The following is a 23,327-nucleotide window of genomic DNA, read 5'->3' as shown; positions in this document are numbered from 1 at the left end:
TGGGCTGGGGTCTGTCTCTAGATCCCCTTGTGGGCAGGGGTGGCCCTGTTGGGCTTGTCAAGCCCCTGTGGGGTTCTGAGCTTCTTCCCGGAGCGTGGTGTGGTGGGTTGAAGGCCGCCGCCGAGGGGCCGCCGGGTGCCTACGGCCTGCCGCCCTGAGAGCGGCCGGTCTCGCCTGATCTCGGAAGCTAAGCAGGGTCGGGCCCGGTTAGTACTTGGATGGGAGACCGCCTGGGAATACCGGGTGCTGTAGGCTACTTTTTCCTCCTGAGGGGGGCGCGTGCTTTTCCTTGGGCAGTCGAGGTGGGGGGCAGGAGGGAAGAGGCAGGTAGGCCTTGCTTTTTTTCTATCCCTTGTGTGTGTGTGCACTGGGCTGGGGTCTGTCTCTAGATCCCCTTGTGGGCAGGGGTGGCCCTGTTGGGCTTGTCAAGCCCCTGTGGGGTTCTGAGCTTCTTCCCGGAGCGTGGTGTGGTGGGTTGAAGGCCGCCGCCGAGGGGCCGCCGGGTGCCTACGGCCTGCCGCCCTGAGAGCGGCCGGTCTCGCCTGATCTCGGAAGCTAAGCAGGGTCGGGCCCGGTTAGTACTTGGATGGGAGACCGCCTGGGAATACCGGGTGCTGTAGGCTACTTTTTCCTCCTGAGGGGGGCGCGTGCTTTTCCTTGGGCAGTCGAGGTGGGGGGCAGGAGGGAAGAGGCAGGTAGGCCTTGCTTTTTTTCTATCCCTTGTGTGTGTGTGTGCACTGGGCTGGGGTCTGTCTCTAGATCCCCTTGTGGGCAGGGGTGGCCCTGTTGGGCTTGTCAAGCCCCTGTGGGGTTCTGAGCTTCTTCCCGGAGCGTGGTGTGGTGGGTTGAAGGCCGCCGCCGAGGGGCCGCCGGGTGCCTACGGCCTGCCGCCCTGAGAGCGGCCGGTCTCGCCTGATCTCGGAAGCTAAGCAGGGTCGGGCCCGGTTAGTACTTGGATGGGAGACCGCCTGGGAATACCGGGTGCTGTAGGCTACTTTTTCCTCCTGAGGGGGGCGCGTGCTTTTCCTTGGGCAGTCGAGGTGGGGGGCAGGAGGGAAGAGGCAGGTAGGCCTTGCTTTTTTTCTATCCCTTGTGTGTGTGTGCACTGGGCTGGGGTCTGTCTCTAGATCCCCTTGTGGGCAGGGGTGGCCCTGTTGGGCTTGTCAAGCCCCTGTGGGGTTCTGAGCTTCTTCCCGGAGCGTGGTGTGGTGGGTTGAAGGCCGCCGCCGAGGGGCCGCCGGGTGCCTACGGCCTGCCGCCCTGAGAGCGGCCGGTCTCGCCTGATCTCGGAAGCTAAGCAGGGTCGGGCCCGGTTAGTACTTGGATGGGAGACCGCCTGGGAATACCGGGTGCTGTAGGCTACTTTTTCCTCCTGAGGGGGGCGCGTGCTTTTCCTTGGGCAGTCGAGGTGGGGGGCAGGAGGGAAGAGGCAGGTAGGCCTTGCTTTTTTTCTATCCCTTGTGTGTGTGTGCACTGGGCTGGGGTCTGTCTCTAGATCCCCTTGTGGGCAGGGGTGGCCCTGTTGGGCTTGTCAAGCCCCTGTGGGGTTCTGAGCTTCTTCCCGGAGCGTGGTGTGGTGGGTTGAAGGCCGCCGCCGAGGGGCCGCCGGGTGCCTACGGCCTGCCGCCCTGAGAGCGGCCGGTCTCGCCTGATCTCGGAAGCTAAGCAGGGTCGGGCCCGGTTAGTACTTGGATGGGAGACCGCCTGGGAATACCGGGTGCTGTAGGCTACTTTTTCCTCCTGAGGGGGGCGCGTGCTTTTCCTTGGGCAGTCGAGGTGGGGGGCAGGAGGGAAGAGGCAGGTAGGCCTTGCTTTTTTTCTATCCCTTGTGTGTGTGTGCACTGGGCTGGGGTCTGTCTCTAGATCCCCTTGTGGGCAGGGGTGGCCCTGTTGGGCTTGTCAAGCCCCTGTGGGGTTCTGAGCTTCTTCCCGGAGCGTGGTGTGGTGGGTTGAAGGCCGCCGCCGAGGGGCCGCCGGGTGCCTACGGCCTGCCGCCCTGAGAGCGGCCGGTCTCGCCTGATCTCGGAAGCTAAGCAGGGTCGGGCCCGGTTAGTACTTGGATGGGAGACCGCCTGGGAATACCGGGTGCTGTAGGCTACTTTTTCCTCCTGAGGGGGGCGCGTGCTTTTCCTTGGGCAGTCGAGGTGGGGGGCAGGAGGGAAGAGGCAGGTAGGCCTTGCTTTTTTTCTATCCCTTGTGTGTGTGTGCACTGGGCTGGGGTCTGTCTCTAGATCCCCTTGTGGGCAGGGGTGGCCCTGTTGGGCTTGTCAAGCCCCTGTGGGGTTCTGAGCTTCTTCCCGGAGCGTGGTGTGGTGGGTTGAAGGCCGCCGCCGAGGGGCCGCCGGGTGCCTACGGCCTGCCGCCCTGAGAGCGGCCGGTCTCGCCTGATCTCGGAAGCTAAGCAGGGTCGGGCCCGGTTAGTACTTGGATGGGAGACCGCCTGGGAATACCGGGTGCTGTAGGCTACTTTTTCCTCCTGAGGGGGGCGCGTGCTTTTCCTTGGGCAGTCGAGGTGGGGGGCAGGAGGGAAGAGGCAGGTAGGCCTTGCTTTTTTTCTATCCCTTGTGTGTGTGTGCACTGGGCTGGGGTCTGTCTCTAGATCCCCTTGTGGGCAGGGGTGGCCCTGTTGGGCTTGTCAAGCCCCTGTGGGGTTCTGAGCTTCTTCCCGGAGCGTGGTGTGGTGGGTTGAAGGCCGCCGCCGAGGGGCCGCCGGGTGCCTACGGCCTGCCGCCCTGAGAGCGGCCGGTCTCGCCTGATCTCGGAAGCTAAGCAGGGTCGGGCCCGGTTAGTACTTGGATGGGAGACCGCCTGGGAATACCGGGTGCTGTAGGCTACTTTTTCCTCCTGAGGGGGGCGCGTGCTTTTCCTTGGGCAGTCGAGGTGGGGGGCAGGAGGGAAGAGGCAGGTAGGCCTTGCTTTTTTTCTATCCCTTGTGTGTGTGTGTGCACTGGGCTGGGGTCTGTCTCTAGATCCCCTTGTGGGCAGGGGTGGCCCTGTTGGGCTTGTCAAGCCCCTGTGGGGTTCTGAGCTTCTTCCCGGAGCGTGGTGTGGTGGGTTGAAGGCCGCCGCCGAGGGGCCGCCGGGTGCCTACGGCCTGCCGCCCTGAGAGCGGCCGGTCTCGCCTGATCTCGGAAGCTAAGCAGGGTCGGGCCCGGTTAGTACTTGGATGGGAGACCGCCTGGGAATACCGGGTGCTGTAGGCTACTTTTTCCTCCTGAGGGGGGCGCGTGCTTTTCCTTGGGCAGTCGAGGTGGGGGGCAGGAGGGAAGAGGCAGGTAGGCCTTGCTTTTTTTCTATCCCTTGTGTGTGTGTGCACTGGGCTGGGGTCTGTCTCTAGATCCCCTTGTGGGCAGGGGTGGCCCTGTTGGGCTTGTCAAGCCCCTGTGGGGTTCTGAGCTTCTTCCCGGAGCGTGGTGTGGTGGGTTGAAGGCCGCCGCCGAGGGGCCGCCGGGTGCCTACGGCCTGCCGCCCTGAGAGCGGCCGGTCTCGCCTGATCTCGGAAGCTAAGCAGGGTCGGGCCCGGTTAGTACTTGGATGGGAGACCGCCTGGGAATACCGGGTGCTGTAGGCTACTTTTTCCTCCTGAGGGGGGCGCGTGCTTTTCCTTGGGCAGTCGAGGTGGGGGGCAGGAGGGAAGAGGCAGGTAGGCCTTGCTTTTTTTCTATCCCTTGTGTGTGTGTGCACTGGGCTGGGGTCTGTCTCTAGATCCCCTTGTGGGCAGGGGTGGCCCTGTTGGGCTTGTCAAGCCCCTGTGGGGTTCTGAGCTTCTTCCCGGAGCGTGGTGTGGTGGGTTGAAGGCCGCCGCCGAGGGGCCGCCGGGTGCCTACGGCCTGCCGCCCTGAGAGCGGCCGGTCTCGCCTGATCTCGGAAGCTAAGCAGGGTCGGGCCCGGTTAGTACTTGGATGGGAGACCGCCTGGGAATACCGGGTGCTGTAGGCTACTTTTTCCTCCTGAGGGGGGCGCGTGCTTTTCCTTGGGCAGTCGAGGTGGGGGGCAGGAGGGAAGAGGCAGGTAGGCCTTGCTTTTTTTCTATTCCTTGTGTGTGTGTGCACTGGGCTGGGGTCTGTCTCTAGATCCCCTTGTGGGCAGGGGTGGCCCTGTTGGGCTTGTCAAGCCCCTGTGGGGTTCTCAGCTTCTTCCCGGAGCGTGGTGTGGTGGGTTGAAGGCCGCCGCCGAGGGGCCGGCAGGTGCCTACGGCCTGCCGCCCTGAGAGCGGCCGGTCTCGCCTGATCTCGGAAGCTAAGCAGGGTCGGGCCCGGTTAGTACTTGGATGGGAGACCGCCTGGGAATACCGGGTGCTGTAGGCTACTTTTTCCTCCTGAGGGGGGCGCGTGCTTTTCCTTGGGCAGTCGAGGTGGGGGGCAGGAGGGAAGAGGCAGGTAGGCCTTGCTTTTTTTCTATCCCTTGTGTGTGTGTGTGCACTGGGCTGGGGTCTGTCTCTAGATCCCCTTGTGGGCAGGGGTGGCCCTGTTGGGCTTGTCAAGCCCCTGTGGGGTTCTGAGCTTCTTCCCGGAGCGTGGTGTGGTGGGTTGAAGGCCGCCGCCGAGGGGCCGCCGGCTGCCTACGGCCTGCCGCCCTGAGAGCGGCCGGTCTCGCCTGATCTCGGAAGCTAAGCAGGGTCGGGCCCGGTTAGTACTTGGATGGGAGACCGCCTGGGAATACCGGGTGCTGTAGGCTACTTTTTCCTCCTGAGGGGGGCGCGTGCTTTTCCTTGGGCAGTCGAGGTGGGGGGCAGGAGGGAAGAGGCAGGTAGGCCTTGCTTTTTTTCTATCCCTTGTGTGTGTGTGTGCACTGGGCTGGGGTCTGTCTCTAGATCCCCTTGTGGGCAGGGGTGGCCCTGTTGGGCTTGTCAAGCCCCTGTGGGGTTCTGAGCTTCTTCCCGGAGCGTGGTGTGGTGGGTTGAAGGCCGCCGCCGAGGGGCCGCCGGGTGCCTACGGCCTGCCGCCCTGAGAGCGGCCGGTCTCGCCTGATCTCGGAAGCTAAGCAGGGTCGGGCCCGGTTAGTACTTGGATGGGAGACCGCCTGGGAATACCGGGTGCTGTAGGCTACTTTTTCCTCCTGAGGGGGGCGCGTGCTTTTCCTTGGGCAGTCGAGGTGGGGGGCAGGAGGGAAGAGGCAGGTAGGCCTTGCTTTTTTTCTATCCCTTGTGTGTGTGTGCACTGGGCTGGGGTCTGTCTCTAGATCCCCTTGTGGGCAGGGGTGGCCCTGTTGGGCTTGTCAAGCCCCTGTGGGGTTCTGAGCTTCTTCCCGGAGCGTGGTGTGGTGGGTTGAAGGCCGCCGCCGAGGGGCCGCCGGGTGCCTACGGCCTGCCGCCCTGAGAGCGGCCGGTCTCGCCTGATCTCGGAAGCTAAGCAGGGTCGGGCCCGGTTAGTACTTGGATGGGAGACCGCCTGGGAATACCGGGTGCTGTAGGCTACTTTTTCCTCCTGAGGGGGGCGCGTGCTTTTCCTTGGGCAGTCGAGGTGGGGGGCAGGAGGGAAGAGGCAGGTAGGCCTTGCTTTTTTTCTATCCCTTGTGTGTGTGTGCACTGGGCTGGGGTCTGTCTCTAGATCCCCTTGTGGGCAGGGGTGGCCCTGTTGGGCTTGTCAAGCCCCTGTGGGGTTCTGAGCTTCTTCCCGGAGCGTGGTGTGGTGGGTTGAAGGCCGCCGCCGAGGGGCCGCCGGGTGCCTACGGCCTGCCGCCCTGAGAGCGGCCGGTCTCGCCTGATCTCGGAAGCTAAGCAGGGTCGGGCCCGGTTAGTACTTGGATGGGAGACCGCCTGGGAATACCGGGTGCTGTAGGCTACTTTTTCCTCCTGAGGGGGGCGCGTGCTTTTCCTTGGGCAGTCGAGGTGGGGGGCAGGAGGGAAGAGGCAGGTAGGCCTTGCTTTTTTTCTATTCCTTGTGTGTGTGTGCACTGGGCTGGGGTCTGTCTCTAGATCCCCTTGTGGGCAGGGGTGGCCCTGTTGGGCTTGTCAAGCCCCTGTGGGGTTCTCAGCTTCTTCCCGGAGCGTGGTGTGGTGGGTTGAAGGCCGCCGCCGAGGGGCCGGCAGGTGCCTACGGCCTGCCGCCCTGAGAGCGGCCGGTCTCGCCTGATCTCGGAAGCTAAGCAGGGTCGGGCCCGGTTAGTACTTGGATGGGAGACCGCCTGGGAATACCGGGTGCTGTAGGCTACTTTTTCCTCCTGAGGGGGGCGCGTGCTTTTCCTTGGGCAGTCGAGGTGGGGGGCAGGAGGGAAGAGGCAGGTAGGCCTTGCTTTTTTTCTATCCCTTGTGTGTGTGTGTGCACTGGGCTGGGGTCTGTCTCTAGATCCCCTTGTGGGCAGGGGTGGCCCTGTTGGGCTTGTCAAGCCCCTGTGGGGTTCTGAGCTTCTTCCCGGAGCGTGGTGTGGTGGGTTGAAGGCCGCCGCCGAGGGGCCGCCGGCTGCCTACGGCCTGCCGCCCTGAGAGCGGCCGGTCTCGCCTGATCTCGGAAGCTAAGCAGGGTCGGGCCCGGTTAGTACTTGGATGGGAGACCGCCTGGGAATACCGGGTGCTGTAGGCTACTTTTTCCTCCTGAGGGGGGCGCGTGCTTTTCCTTGGGCAGTCGAGGTGGGGGGCAGGAGGGAAGAGGCAGGTAGGCCTTGCTTTTTTTCTATCCCTTGTGTGTGTGTGTGCACTGGGCTGGGGTCTGTCTCTAGATCCCCTTGTGGGCAGGGGTGGCCCTGTTGGGCTTGTCAAGCCCCTGTGGGGTTCTGAGCTTCTTCCCGGAGCGTGGTGTGGTGGGTTGAAGGCCGCCGCCGAGGGGCCGCCGGGTGCCTACGGCCTGCCGCCCTGAGAGCGGCCGGTCTCGCCTGATCTCGGAAGCTAAGCAGGGTCGGGCCCGGTTAGTACTTGGATGGGAGACCGCCTGGGAATACCGGGTGCTGTAGGCTACTTTTTCCTCCTGAGGGGGGCGCGTGCTTTTCCTTGGGCAGTCGAGGTGGGGGGCAGGAGGGAAGAGGCAGGTAGGCCTTGCTTTTTTTCTATCCCTTGTGTGTGTGTGCACTGGGCTGGGGTCTGTCTCTAGATCCCCTTGTGGGCAGGGGTGGCCCTGTTGGGCTTGTCAAGCCCCTGTGGGGTTCTGAGCTTCTTCCCGGAGCGTGGTGTGGTGGGTTGAAGGCCGCCGCCGAGGGGCCGCCGGGTGCCTACGGCCTGCCACCCTGAGAGCGGCCGGTCTCGCCTGATCTCGGAAGCTAAGCAGGGTCGGGCCCGGTTAGTACTTGGATGGGAGACCGCCTGGGAATACCGGGTGCTGTAGGCTACTTTTTCCTCCTGAGGGGGGCGCGTGCTTTTCCTTGGGCAGTCGAGGTGGGGGGCAGGAGGGAAGAGGCAGGTAGGCCTTGCTTTTTTTCTATCCCTTGTGTGTGTGTGCACTGGGCTGGGGTCTGTCTCTAGATCCCCTTGTGGGCAGGGGTGGCCCTGTTGGGCTTGTCAAGCCCCTGTGGGGTTCTGAGCTTCTTCCCGGAGCGTGGTGTGGTGGGTTGAAGGCCGCCGCCGAGGGGCCGCCGGGTGCCTACGGCCTGCCGCCCTGAGAGCGGCCGGTCTCGCCTGATCTCGGAAGCTAAGCAGGGTCGGGCCCGGTTAGTACTTGGATGGGAGACCGCCTGGGAATACCGGGTGCTGTAGGCTACTTTTTCCTCCTGAGGGGGGCGCGTGCTTTTCCTTGGGCAGTCGAGGTGGGGGGCAGGAGGGAAGAGGCAGGTAGGCCTTGCTTTTTTTCTATCCCTTGTGTGTGTGTGCACTGGGCTGGGGTCTGTCTCTAGATCCCCTTGTGGGCAGGGGTGGCCCTGTTGGGCTTGTCAAGCCCCTGTGGGGTTCTGAGCTTCTTCCCGGAGCGTGGTGTGGTGGGTTGAAGGCCGCCGCCGAGGGGCCGCCGGGTGCCTACGGCCTGCCGCCCTGAGAGCGGCCGGTCTCGCCTGATCTCGGAAGCTAAGCAGGGTCGGGCCCGGTTAGTACTTGGATGGGAGACCGCCTGGGAATACCGGGTGCTGTAGGCTACTTTTTCCTCCTGAGGGGGGCGCGTGCTTTTCCTTGGGCAGTCGAGGTGGGGGGCAGGAGGGAAGAGGCAGGTAGGCCTTGCTTTTTTTCTATCCCTTGTGTGTGTGTGCACTGGGCTGGGGTCTGTCTCTAGATCCCCTTGTGGGCAGGGGTGGCCCTGTTGGGCTTGTCAAGCCCCTGTGGGGTTCTGAGCTTCTTCCCGGAGCGTGGTGTGGTGGGTTGAAGGCCGCCGCCGAGGGGCCGCCGGGTGCCTACGGCCTGCCGCCCTGAGAGCGGCCGGTCTCGCCTGATCTCGGAAGCTAAGCAGGGTCGGGCCCGGTTAGTACTTGGATGGGAGACCGCCTGGGAATACCGGGTGCTGTAGGCTACTTTTTCCTCCTGAGGGGGGCGCGTGCTTTTCCTTGGGCAGTCGAGGTGGGGGGCAGGAGGGAAGAGGCAGGTAGGCCTTGCTTTTTTTCTATCCCTTGTGTGTGTGTGCACTGGGCTGGGGTCTGTCTCTAGATCCCCTTGTGGGCAGGGGTGGCCCTGTTGGGCTTGTCAAGCCCCTGTGGGGTTCTGAGCTTCTTCCCGGAGCGTGGTGTGGTGGGTTGAAGGCCGCCGCCGAGGGGCCGCCGGGTGCCTACGGCCTGCCGCCCTGAGAGCGGCCGGTCTCGCCTGATCTCGGAAGCTAAGCAGGGTCGGGCCCGGTTAGTACTTGGATGGGAGACCGCCTGGGAATACCGGGTGCTGTAGGCTACTTTTTCCTCCTGAGGGGGGCGCGTGCTTTTCCTTGGGCAGTCGAGGTGGGGGGCAGGAGGGAAGAGGCAGGTAGGCCTTGCTTTTTTTCTATCCCTTGTGTGTGTGTGCACTGGGCTGGGGTCTGTCTCTAGATCCCCTTGTGGGCAGGGGTGGCCCTGTTGGGCTTGTCAAGCCCCTGTGGGGTTCTGAGCTTCTTCCCGGAGCGTGGTGTGGTGGGTTGAAGGCCGCCGCCGAGGGGCCGCCGGGTGCCTACGGCCTGCCGCCCTGAGAGCGGCCGGTCTCGCCTGATCTCGGAAGCTAAGCAGGGTCGGGCCCGGTTAGTACTTGGATGGGAGACCGCCTGGGAATACCGGGTGCTGTAGGCTACTTTTTCCTCCTGAGGGGGGCGCGTGCTTTTCCTTGGGCAGTCGAGGTGGGGGGCAGGAGGGAAGAGGCAGGTAGGCCTTGCTTTTTTTCTATCCCTTGTGTGTGTGTGTGCACTGGGCTGGGGTCTGTCTCTAGATCCCCTTGTGGGCAGGGGTGGCCCTGTTGGGCTTGTCAAGCCCCTGTGGGGTTCTGAGCTTCTTCCCGGAGCGTGGTGTGGTGGGTTGAAGGCCGCCGCCGAGGGGCCGCCGGGTGCCTACGGCCTGCCGCCCTGAGAGCGGCCGGTCTCGCCTGATCTCGGAAGCTAAGCAGGGTCGGGCCCGGTTAGTACTTGGATGGGAGACCGCCTGGGAATACCGGGTGCTGTAGGCTACTTTTTCCTCCTGAGGGGGGCGCGTGCTTTTCCTTGGGCAGTCGAGGTGGGGGGCAGGAGGGAAGAGGCAGGTAGGCCTTGCTTTTTTTCTATCCCTTGTGTGTGTGTGTGCACTGGGCTGGGGTCTGTCTCTAGATCCCCTTGTGGGCAGGGGTGGCCCTGTTGGGCTTGTCAAGCCCCTGTGGGGTTCTGAGCTTCTTCCCGGAGCGTGGTGTGGTGGGTTGAAGGCCGCCGCCGAGGGGCCGCCGGGTGCCTACGGCCTGCCGCCCTGAGAGCGGCCGGTCTCGCCTGATCTCGGAAGCTAAGCAGGGTCGGGCCCGGTTAGTACTTGGATGGGAGACCGCCTGGGAATACCGGGTGCTGTAGGCTACTTTTTCCTCCTGAGGGGGGCGCGTGCTTTTCCTTGGGCAGTCGAGGTGGGGGGCAGGAGGGAAGAGGCAGGTAGGCCTTGCTTTTTTTCTATCCCTTGTGTGTGTGTGCACTGGGCTGGGGTCTGTCTCTAGATCCCCTTGTGGGCAGGGGTGGCCCTGTTGGGCTTGTCAAGCCCCTGTGGGGTTCTGAGCTTCTTCCCGGAGCGTGGTGTGGTGGGTTGAAGGCCGCCGCCGAGGGGCCGCCGGGTGCCTACGGCCTGCCGCCCTGAGAGCGGCCGGTCTCGCCTGATCTCGGAAGCTAAGCAGGGTCGGGCCCGGTTAGTACTTGGATGGGAGACCGCCTGGGAATACCGGGTGCTGTAGGCTACTTTTTCCTCCTGAGGGGGGCGCGTGCTTTTCCTTGGGCAGTCGAGGTGGGGGGCAGGAGGGAAGAGGCAGGTAGGCCTTGCTTTTTTTCTATCCCTTGTGTGTGTGTGCACTGGGCTGGGGTCTGTCTCTAGATCCCCTTGTGGGCAGGGGTGGCCCTGTTGGGCTTGTCAAGCCCCTGTGGGGTTCTGAGCTTCTTCCCGGAGCGTGGTGTGGTGGGTTGAAGGCCGCCGCCGAGGGGCCGCCGGGTGCCTACGGCCTGCCGCCCTGAGAGCGGCCGGTCTCGCCTGATCTCGGAAGCTAAGCAGGGTCGGGCCCGGTTAGTACTTGGATGGGAGACCGCCTGGGAATACCGGGTGCTGTAGGCTACTTTTTCCTCCTGAGGGGGGCGCGTGCTTTTCCTTGGGCAGTCGAGGTGGGGGGCAGGAGGGAAGAGGCAGGTAGGCCTTGCTTTTTTTCTATCCCTTGTGTGTGTGTGCACTGGGCTGGGGTCTGTCTCTAGATCCCCTTGTGGGCAGGGGTGGCCCTGTTGGGCTTGTCAAGCCCCTGTGGGGTTCTGAGCTTCTTCCCGGAGCGTGGTGTGGTGGGTTGAAGGCCGCCGCCGAGGGGCCACCGGGTGCCTACGGCCTGCCGCCCTGAGAGCGGCCGGTCTCGCCTGATCTCGGAAGCTAAGCAGGGTCGGGCCCGGTTAGTACTTGGATGGGAGACCGCCTGGGAATACCGGGTGCTGTAGGCTACTTTTTCCTCCTGAGGGGGGCGCGTGCTTTTCCTTGGGCAGTCGAGGTGGGGGGCAGGAGGGAAGAGGCAGGTAGGCCTTGCTTTTTTTCTATCCCTTGTGTGTGTGTGCACTGGGCTGGGGTCTGTCTCTAGATCCCCTTGTGGGCAGGGGTGGCCCTGTTGGGCTTGTCAAGCCCCTGTGGGGTTCTCAGCTTCTTCCCGGAGCGTGGTGTGGTGGGTTGAAGGCCGCCGCCGAGGGGCCGCCGGGTGCCTACGGCCTGCCGCCCTGAGAGCGGCCGGTCTCGCCTGATCTCGGAAGCTAAGCAGGGTCGGGCCCGGTTAGTACTTGGATGGGAGACCGCCTGGGAATACCGGGTGCTGTAGGCTACTTTTTCCTCCTGAGGGGGGCGCGTGCTTTTCCTTGGGCAGTCGAGGTGGGGGGCAGGAGGGAAGAGGCAGGTAGGCCTTGCTTTTTTTCTATCCCTTGTGTGTGTGTGTGCACTGGGCTGGGGTCTGTCTCTAGATCCCCTTGTGGGCAGGGGTGGCCCTGTTGGGCTTGTCAAGCCCCTGTGGGGTTCTGAGCTTCTTCCCGGAGCGTGGTGTGGTGGGTTGAAGGCCGCCGCCGAGGGGCCGCCGGGTGCCTACGGCCTGCCGCCCTGAGAGCGGCCGGTCTCGCCTGATCTCGGAAGCTAAGCAGGGTCGGGCCCGGTTAGTACTTGGATGGGAGACCGCCTGGGAATACCGGGTGCTGTAGGCTACTTTTTCCTCCTGAGGGGGGCGCGTGCTTTTCCTTGGGCAGTCGAGGTGGGGGGCAGGAGGGAAGAGGCAGGTAGGCCTTGCTTTTTTTCTATCCCTTGTGTGTGTGTGCACTGGGCTGGGGTCTGTCTCTAGATCCCCTTGTGGGCAGGGGTGGCCCTGTTGGGCTTGTCAAGCCCCTGTGGGGTTCTGAGCTTCTTCCCGGAGCGTGGTGTGGTGGGTTGAAGGCCGCCGCCGAGGGGCCGCCGGGTGCCTACGGCCTGCCGCCCTGAGAGCGGCCGGTCTCGCCTGATCTCGGAAGCTAAGCAGGGTCGGGCCCGGTTAGTACTTGGATGGGAGACCGCCTGGGAATACCGGGTGCTGTAGGCTACTTTTTCCTCCTGAGGGGGGCGCGTGCTTTTCCTTGGGCAGTCGAGGTGGGGGGCAGGAGGGAAGAGGCAGGTAGGCCTTGCTTTTTTTCTATCCCTTGTGTGTGTGTGCACTGGGCTGGGGTCTGTCTCTAGATCCCCTTGTGGGCAGGGGTGGCCCTGTTGGGCTTGTCAAGCCCCTGTGGGGTTCTCAGCTTCTTCCCGGAGCGTGGTGTGGTGGGTTGAAGGCCGCCGCCGAGGGGCCGCCGGGTGCCTACGGCCTGCCGCCCTGAGAGCGGCCGGTCTCGCCTGATCTCGGAAGCTAAGCAGGGTCGGGCCCGGTTAGTACTTGGATGGGAGACCGCCTGGGAATACCGGGTGCTGTAGGCTACTTTTTCCTCCTGAGGGGGGCGCGTGCTTTTCCTTGGGCAGTCGAGGTGGGGGGCAGGAGGGAAGAGGCAGGTAGGCCTTGCTTTTTTTCTATCCCTTGTGTGTGTGTGTGCACTGGGCTGGGGTCTGTCTCTAGATCCCCTTGTGGGCAGGGGTGGCCCTGTTGGGCTTGTCAAGCCCCTGTGGGGTTCTGAGCTTCTTCCCGGAGCGTGGTGTGGTGGGTTGAAGGCCGCCGCCGAGGGGCCGCCGGCTGCCTACGGCCTGCCGCCCTGAGAGCGGCCGGTCTCGCCTGATCTCGGAGGCTAAGCAGGGTCGGGCCCGGTTAGTACTTGGATGGGAGACCGCCTGGGAATACCGGGTGCTGTAGGCTACTTTTTCCTCCTGAGGGGGGCGCGTGCTTTTCCTTGGGCAGTCGAGGTGGGGGGCAGGAGGGAAGAGGCAGGTAGGCCTTGCTTTTTTTCTATCCCTTGTGTGTGTGTGTGCACTGGGCTGGGGTCTGTCTCTAGATCCCCTTGTGGGCAGGGGTGGCCCTGTTGGGCTTGTCAAGCCCCTGTGGGGTTCTGAGCTTCTTCCCGGAGCGTGGTGTGGTGGGTTGAAGGCCGCCGCCGAGGGGCCGCCGGGTGCCTACGGCCTGCCGCCCTGAGAGCGGCCGGTCTCGCCTGATCTCGGAAGCTAAGCAGGGTCGGGCCCGGTTAGTACTTGGATGGGAGACCGCCTGGGAATACCGGGTGCTGTAGGCTACTTTTTCCTCCTGAGGGGGGCGCGTGCTTTTCCTTGGGCAGTCGAGGTGGGGGGCAGGAGGGAAGAGGCAGGTAGGCCTTGCTTTTTTTCTATCCCTTGTGTGTGTGTGTGCACTGGGCTGGGGTCTGTCTCTAGATCCCCTTGTGGGCAGGGGTGGCCCTGTTGGGCTTGTCAAGCCCCTGTGGGGTTCTGAGCTTCTTCCCGGAGCGTGGTGTGGTGGGTTGAAGGCCGCCGCCGAGGGGCCGCCGGGTGCCTACGGCCTGCCGCCCTGAGAGCGGCCGGTCTCGCCTGATCTCGGAAGCTAAGCAGGGTCGGGCCCGGTTAGTACTTGGATGGGAGACCGCCTGGGAATACCGGGTGCTGTAGGCTACTTTTTCCTCCTGAGGGGGGCGCGTGCTTTTCCTTGGGCAGTCGAGGTGGGGGGCAGGAGGGAAGAGGCAGGTAGGCCTTGCTTTTTTTCTATCCCTTGTGTGTGTGTGCACTGGGCTGGGGTCTGTCTCTAGATCCCCTTGTGGGCAGGGGTGGCCCTGTTGGGCTTGTCAAGCCCCTGTGGGGTTCTGAGCTTCTTCCCGGAGCGTGGTGTGGTGGGTTGAAGGCCGCCGCCGAGGGGCCGCCGGGTGCCTACGGCCTGCCGCCCTGAGAGCGGCCGGTCTCGCCTGATCTCGGAAGCTAAGCAGGGTCGGGCCCGGTTAGTACTTGGATGGGAGACCGCCTGGGAATACCGGGTGCTGTAGGCTACTTTTTCCTCCTGAGGGGGGTGCGTGCTTTTCCTTGGGCAGTCGAGGTGGGGGGCAGGAGGGAAGAGGCAGGTAGGCCTTGCTTTTTTTCTATCCCTTGTGTGTGTGTGTGCACTGGGCTGGGGTCTGTCTCTAGATCCCCTTGTGGGCAGGGGTGGCCCTGTTGGGCTTGTCAAGCCCCTGTGGGGTTCTCAGCTTCTTCCCGGAGCGTGGTGTGGTGGGTTGAAGGCCGCCGCCGAGGGGCCGGCAGGTGCCTACGGCCTGCCGCCCTGAGAGCGGCCGGTCTCGCCTGATCTCGGAAGCTAAGCAGGGTCGGGCCCGGTTAGTACTTGGATGGGAGACCGCCTGGGAATACCGGGTGCTGTAGGCTACTTTTTCCTCCTGAGGGGGGCGCGTGCTTTTCCTTGGGCAGTCGAGGTGGGGGGCAGGAGGGAAGAGGCAGGTAGGCCTTGCTTTTTTTCTATCCCTTGTGTGTGTGTGCACTGGGCTGGGGTCTGTCTCTAGATCCCCTTGTGGGCAGGGGTGGCCCTGTTGGGCTTGTCAAGCCCCTGTGGGGTTCTGAGCTTCTTCCCAGAGCGTGGTGTGGTGGGTTGAAGGCCGCCGCCGAGGGGCCGGCAGGTGCCTACGGCCTGCCGCCCTGAGAGCGGCCGGTCTCGCCTGATCTCGGAAGCTAAGCAGGGTCGGGCCCGGTTAGTACTTGGATGGGTGACCGCCTGGGAATACCGGGTGCTGTAGGCTACTTTTTCCTCCTGAGGGGGGCGCGTGCTTTTCCTTGGGCAGTCGAGGTGGGGGGCAGGAGGGAAGAGGCAGGTAGGCCTTGCTTTTTTTCTATCCCTTGTGTGTGTGTGCACTGGGCTGGGGTCTGTCTCTAGATCCCCTTGTGGGCAGGGGTGGCCCTGTTGGGCTTGTCAAGCCCCTGTGGGGTTCTCAGCTTCTTCCCGGAGCGTGGTGTGGTGGGTTGAAGGCCGCCGCCGAGGGGCCGGCAGGTGCCTACGGCCTGCCGCCCTGAGAGCGGCCGGTCTCGCCTGATCTCGGAAGCTAAGCAGGGTCGGGCCCGGTTAGTACTTGGATGGGAGACCGCCTGGGAATACCGGGTGCTGTAGGCTACTTTTTCCTCCTGAGGGGGGCGCGTGCTTTTCCTTGGGCAGTCGAGGTGGGGGGCAGGAGGGAAGAGGCAGGTAGGCCTTTCTTTTTTTCTATCCCTTGTGTGTGTGTGCACTGGGCTGGGGTCTGTCTCTAGATCCCCTTGTGGGCAGGGGTGGCCCTGTTGGGCTTGTCAAGCCCCTGTGGGGTTCTCAGCTTCTTCCCGGAGCGTGGTGTGGTGGGTTGAAGGCCGCCGCCGAGGGGCCGGCAGGTGCCTACGGCCTGCCGCCCTGAGAGCGGCCGGTCTCGCCTGATCTCGGAAGCTAAGCAGGGTCGGGCCCGGTTAGTACTTGGATGGGTGACCGCCTGGGAATACCGGGTGCTGTAGGCTACTTTTTCCTCCTGAGGGGGGCGCGTGCTTTTCCTTGGGCAGTCGAGGTGGGGGGCAGGAGGGAAGAGGCAGGTAGGCCTTGCTTTTTTTCTATCCCTTGTGTGTGTGTGCACTGGGCTGGGGTCTGTCTCTAGATCCCCTTGTGGGCAGGGGTGGCCCTGTTGGGCTTGTCAAGCCCCTGTGGGGTTCTCAGCTTCTTCCCGGAGCGTGGTGTGGTGGGTTGAAGGCCGCCGCCGAGGGGCCGGCAGGTGCCTACGGCCTGCCGCCCTGAGAGCGGCCAGTCTCGCCTGATCTCGGAAGCTAAGCAGGGTCGGGCCCGGTTAGTACTTGGATGGGTGACCGCCTGGGAATACCGGGTGCTGTAGGCTACTTTTTCCTCCTGAGGGGGGCGCGTGCTTTTCCTTGGGCAGTCGAGGTGGGGGGCAGGAGGGAAGAGGCAGGTAGGCCTTGCTTTTTTTCTATCCCTTGTGTGTGTGTGCACTGGGCTGGGGTCTGTCTCTAGATCCCCTTGTGGGCAGGGGTGGCCCTGTTGGGCTTGTCAAGCCCCTGTGGGGTTCTCAGCTTCTTCCCGGAGCGTGGTGTGGTGGGTTGAAGGCCGCCGCCGAGGGGCCGGCAGGTGCCTACGGCCTGCCGCCCTGAGAGCGGCCGGTCTCGCCTGATCTCGGAAGCTAAGCAGGGTCGGGCCCGGTTAGTACTTGGATGGGTGACCGCCTGGGAATACCGGGTGCTGTAGGCTACTTTTTCCTCCTGAGGGGGGCGCGTGCTTTTCCTTGGGCAGTCGAGGTGGGGGGCAGGAGGGAAGAGGCAGGTAGGCCTTGCTTTTTTTCTATCCCTTGTGTGTGTGTGCACTGGGCTGGGGTCTGTCTCTAGATCCCCTTGTGGGCAGGGGTGGCCCTGTTGGGCTTGTCAAGCCCCTGTGGGGTTCTCAGCTTCTTCCCGGAGCGTGGTGTGGTGGGTTGAAGGCCGCCGCCGAGGGGCCGGCAGGTGCCTACGGCCTGCCGCCCTGAGAGCGGCCGGTCTCGCCTGATCTCGGACGCTAAGCAGGGTCGGGCCCGGTTAGTACTTGGATGGGTGACCGCCTGGGAATACCGGGTGCTGTAGGCTACTTTTTCCTCCTGAGGGGGGCGCGTGCTTTTCCTTGGGCAGTCGAGGTGGGGGGCAGGAGGGAAGAGGCAGGTAGGCCTTGCTTTTTTTCTATCCCTTGTGTGTGTGTGCACTGGGCTGGGGTCTGTCTCTAGATCCCCTTGTGGGCAGGGGTGGCCCTGTTGGGCTTGTCAAGCCCCTGTGGGGTTCTCAGCTTCTTCCCGGAGCGTGGTGTGGTGGGTTGAAGGCCGCCGCCGAGGGGCCGGCAGGTGCCTACGGCCTGCCGCCCTGAGAGCGGCCGGTCTCGCCTGATCTCGGAAGCTAAGCAGGGTCGGGCCCGGTTAGTACTTGGATGGGAGACCGCCTGGGAATACCGGGTGCTGTAGGCTACTTTTTCCTCCTGAGGGGGGCGCGTGCTTTTCCTTGGGCAGTCGAGGTGGGGGGCAGGAGGGAAGAGGCAGGTAGGCCTTGCTTTTTTTCTATCCCTTGTGTGTGTGTGCACTGGGCTGGGGTCTGTCTCTAGATCCCCTTGTGGGCAGGGGTGGCCCTGTTGGGCTTGTCAAGCCCCTGTGGGGTTCTCAGCTTCTTCCCGGAGCGTGGTGTGGTGGGTTGAAGGCCGCCGCCGAGGGGCCGGCAGGTGCCTACGGCCTGCCGCCCTGAGAGCGGCCGGTCTCGCCTGATCTCGGAAGCTAAGCAGGGTCGGGCCCGGTTAGTACTTGGATGGGAGACCGCCTGGGAATACCGGGTGCTGTAGGCTACTTTTTCCTCCTGAGGGGGGCGCGTGCTTTTCCTTGGGCAGTCGAGGTGGGGGGCAGGAGGGAAGAGGCAGGTAGGCCTTGCTTTTTTTCTATCCCTTGTGTGTGTGTGCACTGGGCTGGGGTCTGTCTCTAGATCCCCTTGTGGGCAGGGGTGGCCCTGTTGGGCTTGTCAAGCCCCTGTGGGGTTCTGAGCTTCTTCCCGGAGCGTGGTGTGGTGGGTTGAAGGCCGCCGCCGAGGGGCTGGCAGGTGCCTACGGCCTGCCGCCCTGAGAGCGGCCGGTCTCGCCTGATCTCGGAAGCTAAGCAGGGTCGGGCCCGGTTAGTACTTGGATGGGTGACCGCCTGGGAATACCGGGTGCTGTAGGCTACTTTTTCCTCCTGAGGGGGGCGCGTGCTTTTCCTTGGGCAGTCGAGGTGGGGGGCAGGAGGGAAGAGGCAGGTAGGCCTTGCTTTTTTTCTATCCCTTGTGTGTGTGTGCACTGGGCTGGGGTCTGTCTCTAGATCCCCTTGTGGGCAGGGGTGGCCCTGTTGGGCTTGTCAAGCCCCTGTGGGGTTCTCAGCTTCTTCCCGGAGCGTGGTGTGGTGGGTTGAAGGCCGCCGCCGAGGGGCCGGCAGGTGCCTACGGCCTGCCGCCCTGAGAGCGGCCGGTCTCGCCTGATCTCGGAAGCTAAGCAGGGTCGGGCCCGGTTAGTACTTGGATGGGAGACCGCCTGGGAATACCGGGTGCTGTAGGCTACTTTTTCCTCCTGAGGGGGGCGCGTGCTTTTCCTTGGGCAGTCGAGGTGGGGGGCAGGAGGGAAGAGGCAGGTAGGCCTTTCTTTTTTTCTATCCCTTGTGTGTGTGTGCACTGGGCTGGGGTCTGTCTCTAGATCCCCTTGTGGGCAGGGGTGGCCCTGTTGGGCTTGTCAAGCCCCTGTGGGGTTCTGAGCTTCTTCCCGGAGCGTGGTGTGGTGGGTTGAAGGCCGCCGCCGAGGGGCCAGCAGGTGCCTACGGCCTGCCGCCCTGAGAGCGGCCGGTCTCGCCTGATCTCGGAAGCTAAGCAGGGTCGGGCCCGGTTAGTACTTGGATGGGAGACCGCCTGGGAATACCGGGTGCTGTAGGCTACTTTTTCCTCCTGAGGGGGGTGCGTGCTTTTCCTTGGGCAGTCGAGGTGGGGGGCAGGAGGGAAGAGTCAGGTAGGCCTTGCTTTTTTTCTATCCCTTGTGTGTGTGTGCACTGGGCTGGGGTCTGTCTCTAGATCCCCTTGTGGGCAGGGGTGGCCCTGTTGGGCTTGTCAAGCCCCTGTGGGGTTCTCAGCTTCTTCCCGGAGCGTGGTGTGGTGGGTTGAAGGCCGCCGCCGAGGGGCCACCGGGTGCCTACGGCCTGCCGCCCTGAGAGCGGCCGGTCTCGCCTGATCTCGGAAGCTAAGCAGGGTCGGGCCCGGTTAGTACTTGGATGGGTGACCGCCTGGGAATACCGGGTGCTGTAGGCTACTTTTTCCTCCTGAGGGGGGCGCGTGCTTTTCCTTGGGCAGTCGAGGTGGGGGGCAGGAGGGAAGAGGCAGGTAGGCCTTTCTTTTTTTCTATCCCTTGTGTGTGTGTGCACTGGGCTGGGGTCTGTCTCTAGATCCCCTTGTGGGCAGGGGTGGCCCTGTTGGGCTTGTCAAGCCCCTGTGGGGTTCTCAGCTTCTTCCCGGAGCGTGGTGTGGTGGGTTGAAGGCCGCCGCCGAGGGGCCGGCAGGTGCCTACGGCCTGCCGCCCTGAGAGCGGCCGGTCTCGCCTGATCTCGGAAGCTAAGCAGGGTCGGGCCCGGTTAGTACTTGGATGGGTGACCGCCTGGGAATACCGGGTGCTGTAGGCTACTTTTTCCTCCTGAGGGGGGCGCGTGCTTTTCCTTGGGCAGTCGAGGTGGGGGGCAGGAGGGAAGAGGCAGGTAGGCCTTGCTTTTTTTCTATCCCTTGTGTGTGTGTGCACTGGGCTGGGGTCTGTCTCTAGATCCCCTTGTGGGCAGGGGTGGCCCTGTTGGGCTTGTCAAGCCCCTGTGGGGTTCTCAGCTTCTTCCCGGAGCGTGGTGTGGTGGGTTGAAGGCCGCCGCCGAGGGGCCGGCAGGTGCCTACAGCCTGCCGCCCTGAGAGCGGCCGGTCTCGCCTGATCTCGGAAGCTAAGCAGGGTCGGGCCCGGTTAGTACTTGGATGGGTGACCGCCTGGGAATACCGGGTGCTGTAGGCTACTTTTTCCTCCTGAGGGGGGCGCGTGCTTTTCCTTGGGCAGTCGAGGTGGGGGGCAGGAGGGAAGAGGCAGGTAGGCCTTGCTTTTTTTCTATCCCTTGTGTGTGTGTGCACTGGGCTGGGGTCTGTCTCTAGATCCCCTTGTGGGCAGGGGTGGCCCTGTTGGGCTTGTCAAGCCCCTGTGGGGTTCTCAGCTTCTTCCCGGAGCGTGGTGTGGTGGGTTGAAGGCCGCCGCCGAGGGGCCAGCAGGTGCCTACGGCCTGCCGCCCTGAGAGCGGCCGGTCTCGCCTGATCTCGGAAGCTAAGCAGGGTCGGGCCCGGTTAGTACTTGGATGGGTGACCGCCTGGGAATACCGGGTGCTGTAGGCTACTTTTTCCTCCTGAGGGGGGCGCGTGCTTTTCCTTGGGCAGTCGAGGTGGGGGGCAGGAGGGAAGAGGCAGGTAGGCCTTGCTTTTTTTCTATCCCTTGTGTGTGTGTGCACTGGGCTGGGGTCTGTCTCTAGATCCCCTTGTGGGCAGGGGTGGCCCTGTTGGGCTTGTCAAGCCCCTGTGGGGTTCTCAGCTTCTTCCCGGAGCGTGGTGTGGTGGGTTGAAGGCCGCCGCCGAGGGGCCGGCAGGTGCCTACAGCCTGCCGCCCTGAGAGCGGCCGGTCTCGCCTGATCTCGGAAGCTAAGCAGGGTCGGGCCCGGTTAGTACTTGGATGGGTGACCGCCTGGGAATACCGGGTGCTGTAGGCTACTTTTTCCTCCTGAGGGGGGCGCGTGCTTTTCCTTGGGCAGTCGAGGTGGGGGGCAGGAGGGAAGAGGCAGGTAGGCCTTGCTTTTTTTCTATCCCTTGTGTGTGTGTGCACTGGGCTGGGGTCTGTCTCTAGATCCCCTTGTGGGCAGGGGTGGCCCTGTTGGGCTTGTCAAGCCCCTGTGGGGTTCTCAGCTTCTTCCCGGAGCGTGGTGTGGTGGGTTGAAGGCCGCCGCCGAGGGGCCAGCAGGTGCCTACGGCCTGCCGCCCTGAGAGCGGCCGGTCTCGCCTGATCTCGGAAGCTAAGCAGGGTCGGGCCCGGTTAGTACTTGGATGGGTGACCGCCTGGGAATACCGGGTGCTGTAGGCTACTTTTTCCTCCTGAGGGGGGCGCGTGCTTTTCCTTGGGCAGTTGAGGTGGGGGGCAGGAGGGAAGAGGCAGGTAGGCCTTTCATTTTTTCTATCCCTTGTGTGTGTGTGCACTGGGCTGGGGTCTGTCTCTAGATCCCCTTGTGGGCAGGGGTGGCCCTGTTGGGCTTGTCAAGCCCCTGTGGGGTTCTCAGCTTCTTCCCGGAGCGTGGTGTGGTGGGTTGAAGGCCGCCGCCGAGGGGCCGGCAGGTGCCTACGGCCTGCCGCCCTGAGAGCGGCCGGTCTCGCCTGATCTCGGAAGCTAAGCAGGGTCGGGCCCGGTTAGTACTTGGATGGGTGACCGCCTGGGAATACCGGGTGCTGTAGGCTACTTTTTCCTCCTGTGGGGGGCGCGTGCTTTTCCTTGGGCAGTCGAGGTGGGGGGCAGGAGGGAAGAGGCAGGTAGGCCTTGCTTTTTTTCTATCCCTTGTGTGTGTGTGCACTGGGCTGGGGTCTGTCTCTAGATCCCCTTGTGGGCAGGGGTGGCCCTGTTGGGCTTGTCAAGCCCCTGTGGGGTTCTCAGCTTCTTCCCGGAGCGTGGTGTGGTGGGTTGAAGGCCGCCGCCGAGGGGCCGGCAGGTGCCTACGGCCTGCCGCCCTGAGAGCGGCCGGTCTCGCCTGATCTCGGAAGCTAAGCAGGGTCGGGCCCGGTTAGTACTTGGATGGGAGACCGCCTGGGAATACCGGGTGCTGTAGGCTACTTTTTCCTCCTGAGGGGGGCGCGTGCTTTTCCTTGGGCAGTCGAGGTGGGGGGCAGGAGGGAAGAGGCAGGTAGGCCTTTCTTTTTTTCTATCCCTTGTGTGTGTGTGCACTGGGCTGGGGTCTGTCTCTAGATCCCCTTGTGGGCAGGGGTGGCCCTGTTGGGCTTGTCAAGCCCCTGTGGGGTTCTCAGCTTCTTCCCGGAGCGTGGTGTGGTGGGTTGAAGGCCGCCGCCGAGGGGCCGGCAGGTGCCTACGGCCTGCCGCCCTGAGAGCGGCCGGTCTCGCCTGATCTCGGAAGCTAAGCAGGGTCGGGCCCGGTTAGTACTTGGATGGGTGACCGCCTGGGAATACCGGGTGCTGTAGGCTACTTTTTCCTCCTGAGGGGGGCGCGTGCTTTTCCTTGGGCAGTCGAGGTGGGGGGCAGGAGGGAAGAGGCAGGTAGGCCTTGCTTTTTTTCTATCCCTTGTGTGTGTGTGCACTGGGCTGGGGTCTGTCTCTAGATCCCCTTGTGGGCAGGGGTGGCCCTGTTGGGCTTGTCAAGCCCCTGTGGGGTTCTCAGCTTCTTCCCGGAGCGTGGTGTGGTGGGTTGAAGGCCGCCGCCGAGGGGCCGGCAGGTGCCTACGGCCTGCCGCCCTGAGAGCGGCCGGTCTCGCCTGATCTCGGAAGCTAAGCAGGGTCGGGCCCGGTTAGTACTTGGATGGGTGACCGCCTGGGAATACCGGGTGCTGTAGGCTACTTTTTCCTCCTGAGGGGGGCGCGTGCTTTTCCTTGGGCAGTCGAGGTGGGGGGCAGGAGGGAAGAGGCAGGTAGGCCTTGCTTTTTTTCTATCCCTTGTGTGTGTGTGCACTGGGCTGGGGTCTGTCTCTAGATCCCCTTGTGGGCAGGGGTGGCCCTGTTGGGCTTGTCAAGCCCCTGTGGGGTTCTCAGCTTCTTCCCGGAGCGTGGTGTGGTGGGTTGAAGGCTGCCGCCGAGGGGCCGGCAGGTGCCTACGGCCTGCCGCCCTGAGAGCGGCCGGTCTCGCCTGATCTCGGAAGCTAAGCAGGGTCGGGCCCGGTTAGTACTTGGATGGGTGACCGCCTGGGAATACCGGGTGCTGTAGGCTACTTTTTCCTCCTGAGGGGGGCGCGTGCTTTTCCTTGGGCAGTCGAGGTGGGGGGCAGGAGGGAAGAGGCAGGTAGGCCTTTCTTTTTTTCTATCCCTTGTGTGTGTGTGCACTGGGCTGGGGTCTGTCTCTAGATCCCCTTGTGGGCAGGGGTGGCCCTGTTGGGCTTGTCAAGCCCCTGTGGGGTTCTCAGCTTCTTCCCGGAGCGTGGTGTGGTGGGTTGAAGGCCGCCGCCGAGGGGCCGGCAGGTGCCTACGGCCTGCCGCCCTGAGAGCGGCCGGTCTCGCCTGATCTCGGAAGCTAAGCAGGGTCGGGCCCGGTTAGTACTTGGATGGGTGACCGCCTGGGAATACCGGGTGCTGTAGGCTACTTTTTCCTCCTGAGGGGGGCGCGTGCTTTTCCTTGGGCAGTCGAGGTGGGGGGCAGGAGGGAAGAGTCAGGTAGGCCTTGCTTTTTTTCTATCCCTTGTGTGTGTGTGCACTGGGCTGGGGTCTGTCTCTAGATCCCCTTGTGGGCAGGGGTGGCCCTGTTGGGCTTGTCAAGCCCCTGTGGGGTTCTCAGCTTCTTCCCGGAGCGTGGTGTGGTGGGTTGAAGGCCGCCGCCGAGGGGCCGGCAGGTGCCTACGGCCTGCCGCCCTGAGAGCGGCCGGTCTCGCCTGATCTCGGAAGCTAAGCAGGGTCGGGCCCGGTTAGTACTTGGATGGGTGACCGCCTGGGAATACCGGGTGCTGTAGGCTACTTTTTCCTCCTGAGGGGGGCGCGTGCTTTTCCTTGGGCAGTCGAGGTGGGGGGCAGGAGGGAAGAGGCAGGTAGGCCTTGCTTTTTTTCTATCCCTTGTGTGTGTGTGCACTGGGCTGGGGTCTGTCTCTAGATCCCCTTGTGGGCAGGGGTGGCCCTGTTGGGCTTGTCAAGCCCCTGTGGGGTTCTCAGCTTCTTCCCGGAGCGTGGTGTGGTGGGTTGAAGGCCG

The 23,327-nt window shown here is 63.9% G+C and overlaps 63 pseudogenes; all 63 read left to right on the top strand.

The window, feature by feature from the left end:
* The first annotated feature begins 137 nt into the window (after positions 1-137).
* LOC140683387 (5S ribosomal RNA) lies at positions 138-255 on the top strand (annotated as a pseudogene).
* Positions 256-505: 250 nt separating this feature from the next.
* LOC140683386 (5S ribosomal RNA) lies at positions 506-623 on the top strand (annotated as a pseudogene).
* Positions 624-875: 252 nt separating this feature from the next.
* Positions 876-993, top strand: LOC140683385 (5S ribosomal RNA; annotated as a pseudogene).
* A 250-nt stretch (positions 994-1,243) lies between these two features.
* LOC140683384 (5S ribosomal RNA) lies at positions 1,244-1,361 on the top strand (annotated as a pseudogene).
* A 250-nt stretch (positions 1,362-1,611) lies between these two features.
* Positions 1,612-1,729, top strand: LOC140683383 (5S ribosomal RNA; annotated as a pseudogene).
* A 250-nt stretch (positions 1,730-1,979) lies between these two features.
* LOC140683382 (5S ribosomal RNA) lies at positions 1,980-2,097 on the top strand (annotated as a pseudogene).
* A 250-nt stretch (positions 2,098-2,347) lies between these two features.
* On the top strand, positions 2,348-2,465 carry LOC140683380 (5S ribosomal RNA; annotated as a pseudogene).
* Positions 2,466-2,715: 250 nt separating this feature from the next.
* Positions 2,716-2,833, top strand: LOC140683379 (5S ribosomal RNA; annotated as a pseudogene).
* Positions 2,834-3,085: 252 nt separating this feature from the next.
* LOC140683378 (5S ribosomal RNA) lies at positions 3,086-3,203 on the top strand (annotated as a pseudogene).
* A 250-nt stretch (positions 3,204-3,453) lies between these two features.
* On the top strand, positions 3,454-3,571 carry LOC140683377 (5S ribosomal RNA; annotated as a pseudogene).
* Positions 3,572-3,821: 250 nt separating this feature from the next.
* LOC140683376 (5S ribosomal RNA) lies at positions 3,822-3,939 on the top strand (annotated as a pseudogene).
* Positions 3,940-4,189: 250 nt separating this feature from the next.
* LOC140683375 (5S ribosomal RNA) lies at positions 4,190-4,307 on the top strand (annotated as a pseudogene).
* A 252-nt stretch (positions 4,308-4,559) lies between these two features.
* On the top strand, positions 4,560-4,677 carry LOC140683374 (5S ribosomal RNA; annotated as a pseudogene).
* A 252-nt stretch (positions 4,678-4,929) lies between these two features.
* LOC140683373 (5S ribosomal RNA) lies at positions 4,930-5,047 on the top strand (annotated as a pseudogene).
* Positions 5,048-5,297: 250 nt separating this feature from the next.
* Positions 5,298-5,415, top strand: LOC140683372 (5S ribosomal RNA; annotated as a pseudogene).
* A 250-nt stretch (positions 5,416-5,665) lies between these two features.
* LOC140683371 (5S ribosomal RNA) lies at positions 5,666-5,783 on the top strand (annotated as a pseudogene).
* Positions 5,784-6,033: 250 nt separating this feature from the next.
* LOC140683369 (5S ribosomal RNA) lies at positions 6,034-6,151 on the top strand (annotated as a pseudogene).
* A 252-nt stretch (positions 6,152-6,403) lies between these two features.
* On the top strand, positions 6,404-6,521 carry LOC140683368 (5S ribosomal RNA; annotated as a pseudogene).
* Positions 6,522-6,773: 252 nt separating this feature from the next.
* LOC140683367 (5S ribosomal RNA) lies at positions 6,774-6,891 on the top strand (annotated as a pseudogene).
* A 250-nt stretch (positions 6,892-7,141) lies between these two features.
* Positions 7,142-7,259, top strand: LOC140683110 (5S ribosomal RNA; annotated as a pseudogene).
* Positions 7,260-7,509: 250 nt separating this feature from the next.
* Positions 7,510-7,627, top strand: LOC140683366 (5S ribosomal RNA; annotated as a pseudogene).
* A 250-nt stretch (positions 7,628-7,877) lies between these two features.
* Positions 7,878-7,995, top strand: LOC140683365 (5S ribosomal RNA; annotated as a pseudogene).
* A 250-nt stretch (positions 7,996-8,245) lies between these two features.
* Positions 8,246-8,363, top strand: LOC140683364 (5S ribosomal RNA; annotated as a pseudogene).
* Positions 8,364-8,613: 250 nt separating this feature from the next.
* Positions 8,614-8,731, top strand: LOC140683363 (5S ribosomal RNA; annotated as a pseudogene).
* A 250-nt stretch (positions 8,732-8,981) lies between these two features.
* LOC140683362 (5S ribosomal RNA) lies at positions 8,982-9,099 on the top strand (annotated as a pseudogene).
* A 252-nt stretch (positions 9,100-9,351) lies between these two features.
* Positions 9,352-9,469, top strand: LOC140683361 (5S ribosomal RNA; annotated as a pseudogene).
* Positions 9,470-9,721: 252 nt separating this feature from the next.
* Positions 9,722-9,839, top strand: LOC140683360 (5S ribosomal RNA; annotated as a pseudogene).
* Positions 9,840-10,089: 250 nt separating this feature from the next.
* Positions 10,090-10,207, top strand: LOC140683358 (5S ribosomal RNA; annotated as a pseudogene).
* Positions 10,208-10,457: 250 nt separating this feature from the next.
* LOC140683357 (5S ribosomal RNA) lies at positions 10,458-10,575 on the top strand (annotated as a pseudogene).
* Positions 10,576-10,825: 250 nt separating this feature from the next.
* LOC140683356 (5S ribosomal RNA) lies at positions 10,826-10,943 on the top strand (annotated as a pseudogene).
* Positions 10,944-11,193: 250 nt separating this feature from the next.
* LOC140683355 (5S ribosomal RNA) lies at positions 11,194-11,311 on the top strand (annotated as a pseudogene).
* A 252-nt stretch (positions 11,312-11,563) lies between these two features.
* Positions 11,564-11,681, top strand: LOC140683354 (5S ribosomal RNA; annotated as a pseudogene).
* A 250-nt stretch (positions 11,682-11,931) lies between these two features.
* LOC140683353 (5S ribosomal RNA) lies at positions 11,932-12,049 on the top strand (annotated as a pseudogene).
* Positions 12,050-12,299: 250 nt separating this feature from the next.
* LOC140683352 (5S ribosomal RNA) lies at positions 12,300-12,417 on the top strand (annotated as a pseudogene).
* Positions 12,418-12,669: 252 nt separating this feature from the next.
* On the top strand, positions 12,670-12,787 carry LOC140683066 (5S ribosomal RNA; annotated as a pseudogene).
* Positions 12,788-13,039: 252 nt separating this feature from the next.
* Positions 13,040-13,157, top strand: LOC140683351 (5S ribosomal RNA; annotated as a pseudogene).
* A 252-nt stretch (positions 13,158-13,409) lies between these two features.
* On the top strand, positions 13,410-13,527 carry LOC140683350 (5S ribosomal RNA; annotated as a pseudogene).
* Positions 13,528-13,777: 250 nt separating this feature from the next.
* On the top strand, positions 13,778-13,895 carry LOC140683349 (5S ribosomal RNA; annotated as a pseudogene).
* A 252-nt stretch (positions 13,896-14,147) lies between these two features.
* LOC140683347 (5S ribosomal RNA) lies at positions 14,148-14,265 on the top strand (annotated as a pseudogene).
* A 250-nt stretch (positions 14,266-14,515) lies between these two features.
* LOC140683096 (5S ribosomal RNA) lies at positions 14,516-14,633 on the top strand (annotated as a pseudogene).
* A 250-nt stretch (positions 14,634-14,883) lies between these two features.
* Positions 14,884-15,001, top strand: LOC140683346 (5S ribosomal RNA; annotated as a pseudogene).
* Positions 15,002-15,251: 250 nt separating this feature from the next.
* Positions 15,252-15,369, top strand: LOC140683095 (5S ribosomal RNA; annotated as a pseudogene).
* A 250-nt stretch (positions 15,370-15,619) lies between these two features.
* Positions 15,620-15,737, top strand: LOC140683076 (5S ribosomal RNA; annotated as a pseudogene).
* Positions 15,738-15,987: 250 nt separating this feature from the next.
* Positions 15,988-16,105, top strand: LOC140683094 (5S ribosomal RNA; annotated as a pseudogene).
* A 250-nt stretch (positions 16,106-16,355) lies between these two features.
* On the top strand, positions 16,356-16,473 carry LOC140683054 (5S ribosomal RNA; annotated as a pseudogene).
* Positions 16,474-16,723: 250 nt separating this feature from the next.
* On the top strand, positions 16,724-16,841 carry LOC140683345 (5S ribosomal RNA; annotated as a pseudogene).
* A 250-nt stretch (positions 16,842-17,091) lies between these two features.
* LOC140683344 (5S ribosomal RNA) lies at positions 17,092-17,209 on the top strand (annotated as a pseudogene).
* A 250-nt stretch (positions 17,210-17,459) lies between these two features.
* LOC140683092 (5S ribosomal RNA) lies at positions 17,460-17,577 on the top strand (annotated as a pseudogene).
* Positions 17,578-17,827: 250 nt separating this feature from the next.
* On the top strand, positions 17,828-17,945 carry LOC140683343 (5S ribosomal RNA; annotated as a pseudogene).
* Positions 17,946-18,195: 250 nt separating this feature from the next.
* LOC140683342 (5S ribosomal RNA) lies at positions 18,196-18,313 on the top strand (annotated as a pseudogene).
* Positions 18,314-18,563: 250 nt separating this feature from the next.
* Positions 18,564-18,681, top strand: LOC140683091 (5S ribosomal RNA; annotated as a pseudogene).
* A 250-nt stretch (positions 18,682-18,931) lies between these two features.
* Positions 18,932-19,049, top strand: LOC140683090 (5S ribosomal RNA; annotated as a pseudogene).
* Positions 19,050-19,299: 250 nt separating this feature from the next.
* On the top strand, positions 19,300-19,417 carry LOC140683103 (5S ribosomal RNA; annotated as a pseudogene).
* A 250-nt stretch (positions 19,418-19,667) lies between these two features.
* On the top strand, positions 19,668-19,785 carry LOC140683089 (5S ribosomal RNA; annotated as a pseudogene).
* Positions 19,786-20,035: 250 nt separating this feature from the next.
* On the top strand, positions 20,036-20,153 carry LOC140683102 (5S ribosomal RNA; annotated as a pseudogene).
* Positions 20,154-20,403: 250 nt separating this feature from the next.
* Positions 20,404-20,521, top strand: LOC140683088 (5S ribosomal RNA; annotated as a pseudogene).
* Positions 20,522-20,771: 250 nt separating this feature from the next.
* LOC140683086 (5S ribosomal RNA) lies at positions 20,772-20,889 on the top strand (annotated as a pseudogene).
* Positions 20,890-21,139: 250 nt separating this feature from the next.
* LOC140683341 (5S ribosomal RNA) lies at positions 21,140-21,257 on the top strand (annotated as a pseudogene).
* Positions 21,258-21,507: 250 nt separating this feature from the next.
* LOC140683082 (5S ribosomal RNA) lies at positions 21,508-21,625 on the top strand (annotated as a pseudogene).
* A 250-nt stretch (positions 21,626-21,875) lies between these two features.
* LOC140683071 (5S ribosomal RNA) lies at positions 21,876-21,993 on the top strand (annotated as a pseudogene).
* Positions 21,994-22,243: 250 nt separating this feature from the next.
* On the top strand, positions 22,244-22,361 carry LOC140683061 (5S ribosomal RNA; annotated as a pseudogene).
* Positions 22,362-22,611: 250 nt separating this feature from the next.
* On the top strand, positions 22,612-22,729 carry LOC140683052 (5S ribosomal RNA; annotated as a pseudogene).
* Positions 22,730-22,979: 250 nt separating this feature from the next.
* LOC140683040 (5S ribosomal RNA) lies at positions 22,980-23,097 on the top strand (annotated as a pseudogene).
* The last annotated feature ends 230 nt before the right edge of the window (positions 23,098-23,327 follow it).

The sequence above is a fragment of the Taeniopygia guttata genome, chromosome 2 (assembly GCF_048771995.1).
Source record: "Taeniopygia guttata chromosome 2, bTaeGut7.mat, whole genome shotgun sequence".
NCBI lineage: Eukaryota > Metazoa > Chordata > Aves > Passeriformes > Estrildidae > Taeniopygia > Taeniopygia guttata.
The sequence above is the reverse complement of the archived record's forward strand: the minus strand, read 5'-3'. Positions and strand labels throughout refer to the sequence as shown.